Genomic DNA, 19,408 nt, shown 5'->3' with positions numbered 1-19,408 from the left:
CTCCTTCTAAGAGCAGTGCCTCAAGCCCTCCGGATGCACAATACATTCAAATGACATCATTTAAAAATTAAACTAAAAAGTTAATAAACTTTACAAATAAAATTAATTAAATTAACCTTGTTCTCCCATCAAGCTATTGTAACCTTCCTTTACCACCAATTTTTTCAAAAATTTGTCTATGCTGACTCTTCCTCACTGCTTAGAGTGATGGTATATTTAAGTAGAGATTCTTAGGGGGTGGTGTTTAAAAGATTTAACAACTGAAATGGCCTCCATCAGAACGGAGCTCACACCAGACTGGACAGCAGCCATGGAGAGCCAGTGTGGCTCTGGGGGTTAGCACCCCTAACCAGCAACACCCACTCACCCACTTGCCAACAAAACTTCTAGGACTCTACAAGTTTAATTAACAAAAATCCTCAATTTAATACCAATGTGATAGTTACTATCAGATGTGGGCCCATTGTCTCTTCCCTAATTGCTCACAGGTCTAATTTTCCAGGTCTTCAAGTTTATAACCTGACTTGGAATATCTAATACCCACTCCATTCTCATGCTTTATAGTCCACCTCCCACCCACAGCCTGGAAATCAGGAATCACAGGTGACTTCTCCCCTTCTCCTCCTAAGAAACTGCAGGACCTTCAACAGCTTTTATGTGTTGACTCTTGCCCCCCATCCCCGCAAAAGATACGTTGAAGTCTTAATCCCCTGTACCTCAGAATGACCTTCCTTGGAAATAGGGTCATTGTAGATATAACTAACTAAAATGAAGTCATAGTGGAGCAGAGTGGGCCCCTAATCCACCATGACTGCTGTCTTTATAAGAACAGCGAAATTTGAACAGAGACACTGGCGGAAGATGGTGACAGAGACAGAGATTGTAGTGACGCTGCCATAAACCAAGGAACACTTGGAGCTACCAGAAGCTTCAAGAAGCATCAAAGGGGGCATCTGGGGGGGCTCAGTCAGTTAAGCAGTCGACACTTGGCTTCAGCTCAGGTCGTGATCTCAGGGTCCTGAAATCAAGCCCCGCATCTGCCTCCGCACTTAGCGGGGAGTCTGCTTGAGATTCTCTCTCTCCTTCTCCCTCTGCCCCTCCCCCCACCATAAACAAACAAACAGACAAACAAATAAATAAATGAAATATTTTTAAAAATAAAAGAAGCAACAAAGGATCTCTCCCTGGAAGCTTCAGAGGGATCGTGACTCTGCCAGCACTTTGGTTTCAGACTTGCAAGCCTCCAGGACTTTGAGAGAACGAATCTCTGTTGGGGTAAGTTACTCAGCTGTGGTTCTTGCTATAGCAGCCCTGGACACCTCTCGAGCAACCGTCTTGAATTCTCTCACACAGGTCACACTGCTTGCAGAGCCCTTTAAAATGTCACACCTCGGTTCTTCTGCTTCCTTTTTGTGGCTGGCTTCTTCCCCCAAATCCTATGAATTTTTCTCTCCAAAGGAAATCACTTTCTTCAGTCTCCCTTGGGGCCTCCCCTTCTCACCCAAAAGCTGTCTGGGGGATTCCTCCTTTTGCATATTAAAAACCAAGGTAGATGTTAATATGAAAGTCTATTTTTGAATTAGGAGGTGACAAATTTGAAAGCTTTTTGTGAACTTCTTAGAAGCACATTTCATCCCAGCCTGGGGTGCTTTATTTGAGGGAACAAGCCAAATGTACTTCTGCCCTAGAAACTTAGCTAACTAATATTTCTGGAGAGGGCGCCTGGGTGGCTCAGATGGTTAAGCGTCTGCCTTCGGCTCAGGTCATGATCTCAGGGTCCTGGGATCGAGTCCCGCATCGGGCTCCCTGCTCCTTGGGAGCCTGCTTCTCCCTCTGCCTTTCTCTCTCGCTCTGTCTCTCATGAATAAAAAAAAAAAAAAATCTTAAAAAAAATATATATTTCTGGAGAGATCTCATCCTAGCTCATTTCTACTTATGTGTCACTCAGTATTCCCACCAAATAATTTAGACATGTTCTGGACATGATTTTACAAAAAAACAAAATTTACAAATTTAAGTAGTAGAAGTTCAGGTATTAGTGGCTATAGATGATATATAAACTCTGAGAACCTTATTACTAAAGGTTAGTTTTGCCTTTATCAACAGTATACTAGAGTTGATAAATATTAAATTTGCAAATATAATCAATACAATGGTCTCCAAATTGTTTTAATTACTCTCCCATCAGTTTAGGGGAAAAAAAAAACTTTTGTAGGCCCTCACTGTATATGTATATTACTTATAAGATATAAACATGTATACTGTACATTAAAACATACTAAACTTTGAATTTTTAAAAGTTAAAATTAACAACTAAATATAAATAATAGGGGTTTTTATTTTGTTTTCACATAGACCATCTTGAGACCCTCACTTTGAACACCACTAGCTTACATAGTAGTGTGTATATGATATCAGTAAACTATGAAATCAGCAGTAATGTAAGGATGCCTGGAGGTATTCGAGAAGTATCACAGCCCTGGGCTATGGGGAATCCTTTTCAGGCCCTATTACTCTTCTCTCACTTCCACAAAACCCTTCCCAACCCTTCACAGCACAAGTTAGCGGGTTAGCAAAGCACAGAAATGGTCAGAACAGATGCTTCGCCAACAGATAATACATATTTGCAGCCAATGATAAATTGAACAAGAGCAAACCTTAAGTTTCAGAATCAAATGGATGTACACCAAATGAAATAATAGTAAAATAGCCATCAATTGGGAGGCAATATATAATATTTAAGGTTCTGGTGTTAGACAGACCAGGTGGAGAGGAGATGAGTCAAGAATGCTAAGTCATTTCTTAATTTTAATTTCTTAATACACCCACAAACAGTGAATTCATATGACTTGGAACAGGACACACAAAACCCTATGTAAATGTCTTTCTGTACCTCTTTCTGGATTTGGTATGGATCTTTTCCAGATACCAATAAGACTATTGGTAATGGGCTCACTTGATGAGAGGTTACTTACTGAAGTAAAAAGTTTTTATAGCAGCTCTGATTTATTGAGTGATTGATAAGTACCTTTCAGGTTTTATCCCACCCAACTTCTTAGGGTCTGTTTTCTCATCTACAAACAGTAATAACCATCTGCACAAGTAACTCCTCCAGCATTTTCATACAGCAATTAGGTCCCAAGGACAGGATTCCAGGCCAGGGCAGGTGAATGCCAATGGGCTTCACCACTCTTATACTCTCAGGAAGAAAGACTGCTTCATTCCACTTGATCACAGAAAAGACATCAAACTGTCTTCTCAGCAAGGCTAATTACTCCATTAAATCTTCTTTCCTTCTCGGCAAGTCAGATAGGGCAAAATATCATTAAGCAATGTGTTACCCATTCTTGTTTTTATCCTTATGAGCCTCAGATAAGGACGCGCTTGCTGGAAGGAGTATTTAAGAGGAGTTTATGAGAAGAGGGGCATCCAGAATCTTAAGTGCTATCAAAAGAGACATCCTTGAATTCCTTTGCTATAAGTTCAAGACTGACCTGGTTATTGCTGACATCACTCTCCAAACTGATTATATGTTGATCTTATTTTATTTTATTAGAAAGATACTATTAGACAGTTTCTGGAAGGAATGAGCCATTGATTTGGAGTGCTAAAGATTTTCTCTCAGTTTAATGATTTAAACCTGAGGTTGGGAAATGGGGGTGTGAGGTGAAGAGGAAGTCATTTCCAACATCCTGGGCATTGGGTACCAACTGAATAATAAAAGGGGACTTATTTTTATCCAATGTTATTATATTGTTGGGCAATACACTTATGAAAAAATTATTGGGGTTTGAAAGCCCCAGTAACCCACTTTCTCTTCTGCCAGAGTTTTGAATTTATGGAGAGTGACAAAGGAGTAAAGCAGATGGAGAGCATATTAGCACCTCTATTATTAATAGAGACTGTGTTCAACAGTGACAGCTTTGTCCCAGAAGGCTCTAAAACAGGCCCTAGAAGTTCCATCAATTAAATTGATCCCAATGCCACTCTTCATCCTAGGTTTAACATTCACTCCCTATTCTATTTTCCATTTCAAATTAGTCCATCCACACTGTCCAAAAATATCTTATCAGCAGTTCTGCAAAAAATAAAAATAACATCATAATAACACTCCAATGGTTATATGCTAAATGCCCTATGTATAAATTTAAGCCTGCTTACTATAAGGTTTCTAGAGAGAAATTAAAATCCTCAAATTAAGTCCCTTTATAAATTTAAGTCTTAAAAAAAGAAAATTCCAAAAGGATTCAAGTCTAAAATCAAATTCACTTTCTTCTATATATTGAAAAGTCACACCCTCCAAAATCTCTCTTTCTGGCAATATAGGACCAGTTATCATGAAAACTTCCCCCAATAAAAGGCACTTAATAATGCTGAAAAAATATACAAAGCATTTCCTTAAATGCCTAGCAGCTACGCTGGCAAGAAAGTGATGGAAACCCTTCATGGTCAAAGTTGCTTTTTAAAAAAATTACAAATCCAGCAAAATAACTAGACATTAAAGCCAACAGCTGCCCCCTGGGATCTACTGATCTCTGGTAACCTAGAACTTGAGTTTCAGTGAGACCTCAGCTTATGTCCTGAGCAAAAATGAGATGCCAGATGAAGGAGTCCTGATAAAGGATGGGCCCCTATAATATGATATCCTCTGAGAAAGAAAAGCAGTAACTCATAGAGATAGACCATAAAGAACCTTGACTCTTAGTTATGGATCTAAAGGGGAAAAAGTATATTCTCTGAGAATTTATATCCATGAACTGACCCCCAGTTGGGCTTGGACTGGAATTTATAGTATGCATGTTGCCAAAAAACATCCAAGTTGCAAATTTAAAGTCATCCCAAACTGGTAGTGCCACCAGTCACACAGAAGAACCAGGTATAAATCCTCCCTGAAGGAATGCAGCATAATCTCATCCCTAAAGAATTTGTACAACAAAAAGTTCTCAGGGACATGAGCTCATACTTAAAAATCACCAAAAAATATAAAAATTAAAAAAATAGGAAAACAAGCCAATATGATTGAGAGTTGATAGAAAAAAAAACACTGATTCATATCCACAATTAATGCAGGTATTAGAATTATCAAATATCAAATATAAATTATGTTAAATATGTTTAATGAACAATTCTGAAGTTATGATAAAGGAAAAAAAGTTTAAGCAGGCTTGAAAATAAAATGACTATTATCTAAAAGACAAGAGATAACTAACGTGGGCAAGTATGCAGAGAAAAAGGAACCCTTTTCTTGTTGGTGGGAATGTAAATCAGTATACTAACACTATGGAAAATGGTATGGAGAGTCCTTAAAAAATTAACATAGAATTACTATATGACCCAGCAATCTCGCTGCTGGATATCTAGCCAAGGAAATGAAAATGAAAACAGGATATCAAAAAGATATCTGCACTCCCAAGTTCATTGCAGCATTATTCACAACAGCCAAGACATGGAAACAACCTAAGTGTCCACTGACTGATGAATGGTTAAAGAAGGTGTGGGATATATATATATGAATATTATTCAGCCATAAAAAAGAGGGAAATATTGCCATTTGCAACAACATGGGTGGACTTTGAGAGCATTATACTAAGTGAAATAAGTCAGAAGAGAAAGCCAAATATTCTATTATTTCACTTATATGTGGAATCTAAAAAAGCCAAACTCATAGAAGCAGAGAATAGAATGATGGTTATACAGTTGACTCTTGAACAACATGGGTGGGGGTTAAGGGCACCAGTCCCTGCATAGTCAAAAATCAGCATGTAACTTTTGGCTCCCCAAAAACTTAACTGCTGATAGCTTAATGTTGACCAGAAGCCTTACAAACAATGGAAACAGTTGATTAACACATATTTCATATGTTAGATGTACCATACACTGTATTCTTATAATTAAGTAATCTAGAGAAAAAAAAATGTTATTAAGAAAATCATAAGGAAGAGAGAATACATTTATAGTACCATATGAAAAAATCCACGTTCAATCCCATGTTGTTCAAGGAACAATTGTATATCACATTTTCTTTATCCACTCATCCACAGATAGACACTTACGTTGTTTCCATGTCTTGGCTATTGTTAATAATGCCGCAAAATTAATATGAGGGGGTGGGGAAGATATCTTTTTGAGATAGTGATTTCATTTTCTTCTGATACATGCCCAGAAGTGAAATAACTGGATCACATGGTAGCTCTATTTTTAATATTTTAAGGAACCTCCATACCCTTTTCTATAATGGCTGGCCAAATTTACATTCCCACCAACAGTGTGCAAGGCACTGAGATAGTTCCACATATTGTAGGATCCCATTTATATGAAATATCCAGACATGGAAAATCTAAGGAGACAGAAAGCAGATCAATGGTTGCCTGGGTCTGGGGGTAAATGATAAATAAATGCAAACAGGCAGGAGGAACCCTTTGGGGGTGATGGGAGTATTCTAAAACTGGATTGTGTCAATGGTGTTCTACTCCATAAACTGACTAAAAATCATCAAACTGTACACTTATAGTTTGGATGAACTTTATGATATGTATGTAAATATATCTCAATAAAGCTGTAAGTAGCTAGAAAAAAGACAGTTTTCTATGTTTAAAATAACTTTTTTTCTCTCCCTGTTATTTAATCAAGTGGGTTTTTTTCCTATCATTTCCTAATCACCTATTATGAGACAAGTGCTGAATATCTCACTTTTACCGTTAATAACTTATTTAATATTCATGTCAACTCTTTGATGTAGATGGACTATGCCCATTTTTGCGAGGAAGATACTGAGACTTTGAGCTTAGGTCATCTGGCCAAGATCAAAATTGTGAGTAGCAGAGCTGATGCAAATCCAGGCCTATCTGGCTTGGAAGCACAGGCCCAGAGTCCACAAGCCACACTGCCCCTCTGCGAAGGAATGAAAAGAGTTTCAGAGAATCTTTTTTTGGCAAAAGAAAGAAAGTGGTTGCCGAAGCAACAAAGCTCTCAATTTCAAAACATATTGTATGTTCTGGGCCAAGTGAACCCTAGAGTATTTCAAGACCTTTGCTGCTGGCATAAAGTGGGAATCGGACAAGTGACTGCCGACTCAGACCACCAAGGTCAGTCCAGACTCTCTAGTCATGATCTCCAGTTGGTTCAGTTGGTCATAGAACAGGTAAAATGGGTGTCTCTTGAATGCACATTTAAATCTTCCAAGAAGGTTGTTTAAATGCAAATTCTAGGGCCCTGTGCCCAGATGTTCTGGTCCAATAGACTTAGGGTGGGGCCTCAGAAGCTATATTCTTAACAAGCATAGGAAAATTGTCAAAATTACAGGCTTCAGAGATTAATGCATCTGAGTTGGATGCTGCTGTAAGCCATTAACTAGTGTGGCACCTTGGCCAACTTAGCATCTCTGAGCCTCAGTTTCCTTACCTAGATAAGGATGTTAATAATACTTATCTCCTAAAATTGTTGTGAATTTTTCATTACTCTATGCTTTAAGAAAGCACTCAATAAACAGTAGGTTTTTTTGAACATTTATTTGTGTTTTTTTTTCCTAGAGAGTCGGAAAGGATGGACTTTTGCCAGCAATCCAGATTGAACACTCTCAGAATCGGGTCAGCAACAAAGACGCTGCCGGGTTGGATGAAATCAGCCTGAGAGAGGAAGCAATATAGCCAGGCCTGCAGCCCTCAGGCACTGTTGATTTGTGTCTCTTGTGGGAGATTTTAATATCTAAATTTGAACTCCATTGACTCACAAATTTATTCTATCCCTAGCCTTCAAAAACACTCCTGCGGAAAACCGGTAAGAGGAGAAAACACGAGGCAAAGCTGACACCTACTGGCAGCATCAGGCCCCTGCAAAGGGCATTTCTGTTGCTCGGCGGCTTCCAACATGGATTAATCCTTGCTACCTTCTGACACAGGAAACATTGTGTCAAGGAAATAATCAGAGATATGGACAAAGGTTTACATGTGAAAGTTTTCATCAAGTATCACTTATGGAGGTGAAATATTGGAAAGACTTAGTGTCCAACCCTGCGACATGGGTTAAATAAATTTTGGTACTTGTGTATAATGAACTATCGATCATCCATGTGAAGCTATGTTTTCAAACCATTTTAATAACACAAAGAAATGCTCATATAACAATCTTTTAAAGATTTTATTTGTTTATTTATTTGAGAGAGTGAGCAAGAGAGAGAGAAGGAGCAGGGGGAAGGGCAGAGGGAGAAGTAGACTCCTCGGTGAGCAGGGAACCTGACTTGGGACTCGATCCTGGGGCCTCCAGGATCATGACCTGAGCCAAAGGCAGACGCTTAACCCACTGAGCCACCCAGGCGCCCCTTAAAAGATTTTTAAGTGCAAAATGAGGGCTTTAAAACAAAACATTTTAGGATAATGATTAAATAAAATTGATGTCTGTATATGCCCCTAGAAAGGAATCTGGAATGAAATGTAGAAAATGTTAATAGTGATCATTTCTGAGATTAACGTTTTCTTCTTTGTACAGTTCTGTATTTTGCAACATTTCTGCAATAAGCAGGTATTACCTTATCGAATAGAAAGCACAGGAATAAATTTTTTTTATATTTTTTAACTGTTTTCCAGCTTCATTGAGATATAATTGGCACACAAATTTAAGGTATACAACCTGAGGGTTAGATACATATATATATAGTTACATGATTACCACAGTAAGGTTAGCTAACACTTCCATCACCTCACATAATAAAATGTGTGTGTGTGTGTGTGTGTGTTAAGAACATTTAAGATATACTCTGTTAAAAAATTATTTCTTGGGCGCCTGGGTGGCTCAGTCATTAAGCATCTGCCTTAGGCTCAGGTCATGATCCCAGGATCCTGGGATCGAGTCCCACATCGGGCTCCCTGCTTGGCGGGAAGCCTGCTTCTCCCTCCCCCACTCCCCCTGCTTATGTTCCCTCTCTCGCTGTATCTCTCTCTGTCAAATAAATAAATAAAATCTTTAAAAATATATATTTCTTAAAAAAGAAAATAGCATCCTGAGGGAGAACAGGAGACCCAAAACAGGTATTGATGGGATAGTGAGAATCCCGTGGTGACATTAACAGCATCTGAAACTACAATGCCACAGGACCACAGAACAACAGAACAAAAGGCTGAAGCCACTTCACCGACTAAGAAAGAGAAAGCATTTTGTCTTCCCCAGCCAAATCATCCCTCTTGCAACTGGCTTTCCTTTTGTATTATCTCTAGAGAGTTTTCTCCCATAACGACTGTGAGTCAAGTTCTGCCCTGCTGGGCAAGTGAGTACATGTAAATCTCCTCACTGAATGTCTGACTGATGCACCTCTTGCTCCCCCCACCGTATCTGGCAAGGCTGCTGCTCTATCACACACCAGCTCTGTGAATCACCCGACTTCTCTGAGCTTCCCTCTTCTCATTGGTAAAATAATGGTGATAACAGCTCCCCAGCTGACCTCCCACAGTTGTGAGTTTTGCACGAGATAATGTGTTTTGAAAACAATGCCATGGGAATCATATGCAAGGTCATAGAAGCCAATATCCTTCATTGAATGATTACATGCCAGACACAAGGTGTTTTCTTACATATTATTTCATTTTATCATCATAAAAAGCCTGTGAGTGAGTAGAAATGAGAAAACCGGCTCAGAGTTGAATATTTTGCCATTGCAGAGCCAGGATTTGAACTCAGTTTGATCTCCAAAGGCCAGGTTCTTGAATATTATGCTTTATGACCGCATATAATCTTAGTGCTCAAAGGGACCCAACAAGTCATTAAGTTGGATCTCTGTAGTTTGAGGATGAGGACACCAAGATCCAGAGAAGGGACATGACCTGCCCATACAACCAACAAGAAATGCTACAAATTTCACTTCACAGAACACTATGAGCTTCTGCATAATCTGCCATCCAATGTGGTTTCTAGTTACTCAAGCCCAGGGAGTGGGCTGGGGTTTCTCGTCTCAGCTCCACTTCTCTATTGCTGGAAACCAGAAACTCTTGGGTCCACCCTATTATTCAGTGGCCAAATAACATATTCTAAACTGAGTGAAGCTTTGAACTTCTGGGGAAAGTGTACTCCCACAAAATCACTACAAATATCCACATTTAATATTTGGATTTGAACCCCGTTGACTCACAAATTTAGTTTGGGGGAAAGTACTCCAGGCAGAGGGAACAATCTGTGTGAAAGTCCAGAAGTAAGATCAAGTCTGACACGTTCCAGAAGCAGCAAAGAGGCTAATGTTGCTAAAGCAGAGTGAGCAAAGGGGGAGCCTGGTCAGAGATGAAGTCAGAGTGGTATTAGGAGAAAGATCACAGGGGGTCAAACAGGCCACTGTAAAGATGTTGGTATTTATTCTGAGTGAAATAAGAAACTAGTGTAGGTAAGGGTTTGAGCAGAAGAGGTACACAAACTGACCTACTTTCTTAAAGGATTATTCTTGCTGCTGTATTAAGAATAGACTGAAGAGCTAAGGTAAAAGCAGGAAGACTTGGTAAGACCTGGTAAGAGGATAAGGAGGTCTTACACTCTTCAAGGCAGGGTAACGATGACTTGGACCATCGTGGTAGCAATGGAGGTGGTAAAACGCAATTGGACTTTGGATGCAGTTTGAACAGAATAGACCTGGTCTAGCTATTTCCTGACTAATTGGATATGGGATATGGGATGCAAAAAAAAGTGTGAAGTCAGGAATGGCTCCAGTGTTTGTGGCTGAGTTACAGGAAGAATGAAGCTACCGTCCACTGAGAAGGAGAAGATCGAGTGGAGCAGCTGTGTGAGGAGAAGATCGGGAGTCAGCGGAGGGATGTTGAGTGTGACCTCCCAGTGGAGCTGTTCAGTAGGCAGTTGGATACATGAGACTGGAGGGCAGTTGAGAGCTCTGGGAGTCATCAACAAACTTGAGGTGCTTAAAGACTTGAAGCTAGATGAGGTCCACAATGGATTAAGTGAGATAGAGAAGATGAGAGAGACCAAGGACTGAGCCATGCCTTCAACGTTAGCCAGTCTAGAGACAGAGAAATCAGCAAGAAAGCCTGAGAAAGAGCCACCAGTGAACTGGAAGAGAACAGGAAAGTGCAATAAAACAGATTCTAATTTCAATGGGCACACAAGCCAGGAATATTCTATTCTCCAATAATTTTATTTGGTTCCCTGAATCAGTGTGAAAAAATTCTAAACCTCCGAGTGCTTTTCTACTTTGTACTTGATGCCCAACCATTCCCAGCCCTCTCCCCATGATTACTGTGTAGGGCTGGTAGCCGCCAGAGCAGTAGCACTGATGTCAGGAAAATGGCTCAGTCAGGCAGCCTGTGTGCTGCTTTGATATGCTCCACATCCAGAGGGAGAACTGCCAATCCAAACAGATCCTACAGATTGTGCCCTACCCAACACTATCAAAACACAGAACAAGAGAAATCTCAAGCCAACTGTCTGGGAAAACTGTCAAGGTATATTGTGCAGCTTGTGGGAGCTCAGCAGCATGTAGATGATGCACTGAACCCAGGGTAAAAGAACAGACTCAGGGACCTGGAGCATCCTACAACTTGGGGTTCGAAGCCAATTGCCCCTGCAAGGCTCTTGCCCTAAGACCTTGAGGACAACGTGCTATAGTGGCCCTAGGAGGAAACAATGTCCAGGAATTAATATCTGCATTTCTGAGAACACAGAAATATCTTCAAAGCTTTAACTCTACAGTCTGATTTATACAGCCCCATGTTTGAAATCCCACCATTATCAGAGTTGAATCTCTTGATTAAAAAATGTTTTTCATAAACCCTGCTATCTATCACTTTCAGCTCAAAATGGAAACATAGAGTTTAATAGAGAGGAACAGGAAGAAGGAAGGGAGCAGGGGACCAGGAGGATGGAGAACACCCCCCAAAAGTGCCCTCCCCTACCCCCCACCCCACCCCCGGCCACCACCACTTCTACCACCTCCCAGAAAGGAAGATAGTCCAGAACAGGGGGGCAGAAAATGGAGGAACCTCACCATCTGGCATTTCCCCTGTTGAAAGATGTGGGAGGGAGTCACTGGGATGAGTCAGAAACTCTTTAGTTGATGCTTTAGAGCTGCCTATGCAAATCTTCTCAGGCCTTCTGTGCTACCACGGAGTAAACACCCTAAACCCAAAGGCCTTGCTAGCGCACAGGAGATCGCGTGTGACTATTCTGAGGGGTTGTGGGCAGTCTTCTCGCTCAAAGCCTAAGGAACCTCAGCTCTCGCTGCTGTCCTCCTGCCTCTGTCAACTTCTTCTGGCCTTTTGCCCCCCACCTGAATCTATATCTCACCCTAGAACTCTACCCTGTGCTGAAAAATACCCAATACTGTGATTCTTCATTCCACTTTATTTCATATCCCATATTTCTCATCTCCCTTCCCTGAGCTCTCCTCAAACATCCTTCTTTAGAAGGAGAAAGGTGAGAGGAGGCAAGAGGGATACAGAGTTCTCTGGACCCATTGAAGCTTGTTGCTGTTCTGGTTCCAAATCAGCCACTTCTCTGAGGGCAGTGGTCTCAGAACCTGCTGGAAACTGACGGCCAGGTGTCAACCTTGAGCCCAGAGCCTGCCATCAGGTTCCTAGCTCATGAGTTGTGGTTTATTGCTACATCTGCTCCCTGGGTGACTCAGGAACATGCTCAACTTATTTTGGAAAAGCCAGGAGGTCAGTGTGACCAGGGTGAAGTGAATGAGAAAAAGAGTGGGGGGAGGTGAGATCAGAGAGGTCCAGAGGCCAGATCACATGGGGCCTGGCCAGCCATGGTGGAGGCACTAGATTCTATTTCAAGTGAAATGAGGGGCTATTGGAGGGTTTTGATTGAGCAGTAATATGACAAGATTATAATGTAAAAGGATGGCTCTGGTTCCTGTGTAGATAGGAATCTAAGGAAGCAAGGATGGAGCAGGGGAGTCAGGTGAGAGATAATGGTGTGTCTTGACCCAGAATGGAAGCAGTGCTCAGAAGTGGTCAGATTCAGGACATAGTACAAAAGCAAACAGGATTTGCTAGTGTTCTGAACTGAGAGAGAGGAGTCAGCGACTGGGCCAAAAATTTCCATTAACTGAGATGGGAAGGAAAAGATTTGAGGAATTGCATGGAACCATGAGTTGAGTTTCACATATCTTCATTTGAGGTGCTCTTGGCCCATCCCAGTGGAGATGTCTGGAGTTAGTGAAGAGATTGGGACTGGAGATATAAATTTGAGAGTCATCTGCACATGACATTAGAGCTGGTGGGGGCTGGATGAGATCTCCTGGAGAGTGAATACAGCGGGAGAAGAGGTCCAAAAACTAAGCTCCAGAATATTCCAATATTTAAGAGTCAGGAAAACAAAGACCACGCAACAAAGGAGACGGAACAAAGAGATTGATGAGGTGGGAGAATCAAGAGGAAGTGGTGACCCAGAAGTCAGAAGTGAGAGAATGATCAGACAAGTCATTTTCTTGAGAACTGAGTAAAGAAATGGCTGAGAAGGAAATCAGAGTCCCCAGAGATACTCTGCAGCCCTGGGTTTCAAGGAGCCCCTGTGGGGTCTTAGCCAACAGGGTTCCAGGCCTTTTTCCCTATTTCAACCATGTCTGCTCCTCTGTTGGTTTTGGGGTTCCATGTGAGATTTCTTCTGAAGAAAGCTCTTTAAAACACAAAGCTTTGGAAACCATTGGAGCACCTTCTACCATTGGGAAAGGGGCAAGAATGTGGAGAGGGACTTACTCTGTAGTGCCACCCCCAGGGAAAAATCTAAAACTGAGGGTGAATACCATAGAGCTGATGACTTCTAAGGCCTTTTTCAGTTCTAAAACACGTGAGTTCCCCTCTCTTGGTTCCAGCCCCTGGACAACAATCTCACTTGACTCCACCCATGCTCTGGTCTGATAATGACCTTGATGAAGACATAGGACCTGGCTGGCCCTCCTACATGGGCTTGATAACACTTGGGGGCCTTTGAGGAACGGTATAAGAAACATCTATTTGATCCAAGTGCTGCTTTGAACTCTGATCTTCAGGAGAACTGCTGGACTAAACACCCTGCCTCCACCTGCCTCCCTGATCTGAATCAACCTCACAGTCTGTCTGGAATCAGGCAGTGTCTGGACAAGGTCTCACCCATGACTGCCAGCCTCCTAGAACAGAGGAGACTGGCTGGTCAATTTTTAAGTATTAAAAGTATTATACCTTTCCTGGTCAATTTTTAAGTATTATCTATTTTTCTTGGTTTCTCAGATACTGTAGCCTCTCTGTCTTCTGCCAAAATGAAATGCTAACAAGTTCAGGTACCCATTACACCTTTAGATGTAATTTTCTAACTCTGTCAACTTGCAATATAGATCTAGGGAAGAAATGAAACAATCCTGAAGAAAATCTAAGCTTAGGGGAAACAACTTGGCTTTCCTTGGACAGACTTTCATTTCCAACACCAGGATCCAACTACAAGGAAATGAAGCATGAGCAGCTGAATTTAGGAAACTTCTCATCCAGACTTAAAGCCTGAGGCATAATCTACTCTTTTTTTTTTTTTTTAAGATTTTATTTATTTATTTATTTATTTATTTATTTATTTATTTATTTGACAGAGAGAGAGCACAAGCTGGGGGAGCAGCAGAGAGAGAGGGAGAAGCAGGCTCTCAGTTGAGCAGGGAGCCCAACGCGGGACTCAATCCCAGGACCCTGACTGAGATCATGACCTGAGCCGAAGGCAGACGCTTAACCGACTGAGCCACCCAGGCACCCTGGCATAATCTACTCTTATAACTCTTGTGCTTCTCTTCCAAGATTTGTTTTAATTAATTTATTTAGTTGAGAGAGAGAAAGCGCTTGTGCACGTGAGTGGGGGGAGGGGCAGAAGGAGAGAGAGAATCTCCAGAAGATTCCCCTCCAAGCTCGGAGCCGGACATGGGGCTCCATTTCATGATCCTGAGATCATGACCTGAGCTGAAATCAAGAGTCGGATGCTTAATGGACTGAGCCACCTAGGTGCCCCCTCTTCCAAGATTTTGACCCTATATTTTAAGAACTTTGATGGAGGATCAAGTGTGTCTGCATCCTAAGAGATTATGTAATGCCACATCCTGTGCAAGATATGAATAATGACAGCATGGTACCATGCCTTAGGATTGCGAGTAAGCCACCTAACTCACTTACTTATTGATGTAGTTTTGAATGTAGGTGAGGTCCGGAGCCAGCAGCCAAGAAAGAATTCCTGAGACATCTTTGGTGCAAAAAGGTGGTTTTATTAAAGCACAGGGACAGGACCCATGGGCAGAAAGAGCTGCACTGGAGTCACGAGAGTACCCCATTATATACTTTCAAGTTGGGAGGGGGTTAGGGATAACATAAGTCTCTAAAGAATTTTAGAAACAAAGTTTCCAGGACCTTGAGGGGGCTAGCTATTGTTTGGAAAAGATCATTTATTACTGTCTAATAAAACCTGAGTCATGAGACCCTTCAGATGTATATCGGTGGTCCATATGCTTGGGGGATGATTGCCAACATATATCTTGGGAGGTAGAGATAATGAAAGTTTCCAAAGGAATTGTTATATGTTAAAGTAGACTTACAGGATCCTGGGGTTGGGCTAAGATTGGCTTTTGTCCTTAGCAATGTATAAATATTGAGGCAGCTGAGTTCCTAGATGACTGTTTCAAGAACTTGTCAATGGGCTGTAGGTATTAAGGAAATTCAATAATTTTTCTCTGCCCTTGTTTCCCACATCACTTACTGTGGTGAACATTTTTTGGTCTTGTCCATACAGCATCTTTCCTCTAGACTTTCCTTTGGGGAACCACCCCTGCCTCACCTTCATCCCTGTGGTTTGTTTAGGCTAACTTCTTCTTCTATCTATAGGAGGGGGATTGAGCCACAGGCCAGATTCAATCAGTGCATTCCATTCCCCAACCCAGAGACTAAGTCAGGAATGGACCCAGAACCCAACTTGGGGAAATGGCAGTCAAGCCTATGACTTCGTGGTAGTGTTAGATAAGGAGATGAATACTCTTCTCCCATTAAAAGTCAAGTTAAGGGGTGGGTACCTGGCTGGCTTAGTTGGTGGAGTATGCAACTCTTGATCTTGGGGTTGTGAGTTCGAGCCCCACATTGGGTGTAGAGATTACTTAGAAATAATGTAAAAAATCTTTTTAAAAATAAACAAATGAGTACATCTCTTTAAAAAAAGCAAAATGAGAAAGCATATGGAGACTTCCACTATAAAAAGTAAAGTTAAGGGGATATGAGCCTGGGGCGACCAGCATCTATCTTACCCCAGGATGGAAAGCTAACTTAAGTTTGGAGCCTATTCAGAGGAGGGCAGAGCAAGGGGATAAGAAGATAGAGGATTCTGGATTCAGCTGTGTCTGAACAGAGGCATGAAATAAATTTTGTTTTGGGTTAGGTAAGTTTGAAATGGATTTTCTGTCACTTGTAAACAAAAGAATCATAAATTATCCATCTTCTCCAGATCTTGATACCTGAGCCTTTAGAATGAGAATGCTTAAAACTAGTCAGTATTTCTTAGTGGAGGCACTAATTGCATTTGGTGGGACAATTCTTTATCGTGCAAACTATTCTGAACATTCATTTTTGCCACTGCCCACAAAATGCCAGAAGCACCCTTCAGTTATTACGACAACCAAAAACCCACCATCTAGCCCACTAGAAACACATACACACATTTCCAAATGGCCCCTATGGGCAAGTGTTTCCCAAGTTGAGAACAAATAAACTAGAACATCTCTAAGGCCCCCCTCAACTGAAATTAGCCATATCATGTACCAGAAATCAAGTTCACTAGAGTCTAGTCTTAGCACCAACTGAAAATAACTTAGTTTCTGTGTTCGCTTATTTTAAAAATGAGAATACTAATATACAGCTATATGAGTAACCTATCAAAGGATCATTGTGATAAATTACTCAAATGAAGTAATCCTAGCATAACCTAAATGGATCCATATCATACCCAAGGGAAATAACCCAAACACTTCTTTTTTCCCAAGTCTTTATGCACCACACTTTATTTATCCATTCACTTACTGAAGGACACTCCGGTTGCTTCCAAGTTTTGGCAATTATGAGTAAAGCTGCTATAAGATCTGTGTGCAGGGGGGCACCTGGGTGGCTCAGTCGGTTAAGTGGCTGCCTTCAGCTCAGGTCATGATCCCGGGGTCCTGGGATCGAATCCCGCATCCAGTTCCCTGCTTAGCCAGGAGCATACTTCTCCCTCTCCCTCTCCCCCTCCCCCCTGCTTGTGCGCGCGCTCTCTCTCTCTCTCTCTCTCAAATAAATAAATAAATAAAATCTTTAAAAAAAGATCTGTGCGCAGGTTTTCATGTGGACATAAGCATTTAACTGCTTTGGGTAAATACCAAGGGGTCTAAATACTTTTGAACACCATTGTAGCTTATAATTTGTCCCATAAAAAGATAATTTTTTAGACCCTGAAATTTTACAGTGATCTTTTCATACTCCTAATTCATCTATCAGTAAAGAGTTAAAATCACAGCTACCCTGTGTCACCCTCATTTTCCTAGACCTCTTTAATTGCATCTCTAGCAAGAGAGATTGGCTTAGGAGGTGGGGAGGGGTCATTTCTAATAAACAAATGGGTTTCATTACTTCTTGAGTGTTACTCCAAGGATCACTATAGAACACCACGAAGTTGATGGCTGTCAGTCAACAAAACTCACTCACTTCTCCGCACCCATCTCTTAGCTCAGATAATTTACTGCATGTCATTCTTTGTTACTGCAAACCACAAACATTAAATCCTTGAATGCCAAGGACTTCTTGTACCCCATAGTGCTCTGTAAATACAAGAGAATAAAGTTTTCAGTGCCTTCTATAAGTCTTCGGTTTGTAAATTGATTTTTTTATGGTACCTTTGTAATCTTTTCTTTTTTCTCTTCTTGGCAATTTTGCGCTCTTAATATTTATCCTCAAACAAATGGTCTAAACTCTCCAAGGGCAAATTTGGATATGTCGGGAGAGTGGGCTTCGTTCCATGGGCTGCCTTTGAAATCTGAGCACAGTAAGATGACCTCACATTGCGTGACCACAGCCAACCAAATCCAGGCTGAGGGTTACAGCCACGACAGACAGCGCTTTCATCTCAGCTCTCTTCAAAACTGCCAGAAATTATTGCTGCTGAAAGTACTGCCAGGATCCTGGGGCCAATTTTCAAGTTTAGGAGGATTTGAGGGGTATCCTATACCACCCCTGCTGGCTCAACTAGCTAACGACCTCTCCTCTCCACCTCAGCCCTTCCATGAAACATGGCGGCGACTTGACACAATGGTCCCTGCCCCTTGAGACAAAGCAAGAGTTTAGCTATCTGAAGGCTAAGAGAGATGTCTCATAGAAGTCAGAGAAGTGAGAGAGAAGGAGAAGTAAGGGGAGGCAGTTAAACCACTTCAAAACTACTCTTTGACTTTCAGACTGCATTGAAAGTGGCCCTGAAACTCAGAATGAAACCTCAATCTTTTGCATATTCATCTTCGAAGCCAAAAGCTGGTGGGAAGGCTGGCTATGAAAACACAACCCCATCCCTTCATGAACAGCAAATTTAAGCAATTTCCCCAAATTTCCTACAGCAGTATTGCTTTAGATTACTATGGCTGCTGTAAATACTGCCGTCCCTCACTTTCCCTCTCTGCCCTTCATTCCTCACATTTGGGGCTTGCAAGGAAACTGAGATTTCATTTTCAGCAGAACATACCGTGAGCAAGCCTCATGCAGGGCCCTCTGTACATTAGAGAAATGGAAGTGTCTTGTGTCTTGTCCATCCCTCCTTTACAAGAAGTAATTACCTCCAGCTGGGCCAAGTTGATTGAACAAATATTCAATTTTCACATGATTTTGCTGCAGCACCATAATGAATGCACCTCTTTGATGAGATAAAGAAGGTCCATGAAATAAACAGTTCAAGGATTTGGAGCTGGAGCTGAAACATGGGCTGCTTTGTTCTTCGGACAACTGCTTCACCATCTAAAACATCCTCCCCTGTTGAAGGCTCTGTCTTTTCTCTTCCAGCCACAACCCTCAAGCTACAACAACAGACTCATGATTTTTTTTGATGCCAAGGTTATGAATACTCTTTTATGAACATTTTCCTTTGAACTCATTTTTCTCGAGGAAGAAAAATAGCCCTATGTATTGCAGGGCTGATGGTAATAGACAAAACACACAAATTGTTCTCTTAGGGGCAGTAAAATACTCCGAGATGCACATAGAAAAATTCCAAATACAACATAATGTTTAGGGAGCACCGCCTTTGCAGCCATAATTTTTAAAAAAGTAATATTTCTGACTGGCATGTATTATATAGAACATATTTCAGAGATTAATATCAAGATTAATACCTTAAAATGTCTCCCTTCACAGCATCATGCTTGCTTTTTCCCGTATCACGGCAAACGGTTAGTGAATAGTATTTTAGGATG

This window comes from Mirounga angustirostris, unplaced genomic scaffold (genome assembly GCF_029215605.1).
Source record: "Mirounga angustirostris isolate CCGP_5_RB_7025 unplaced genomic scaffold, mMirAng1.0.hap1 SCAF_10, whole genome shotgun sequence".
NCBI classification, from domain to species: Eukaryota; Metazoa; Chordata; class Mammalia; order Carnivora; family Phocidae; genus Mirounga; species Mirounga angustirostris.
This window is presented reverse-complemented; position numbering follows the sequence as displayed.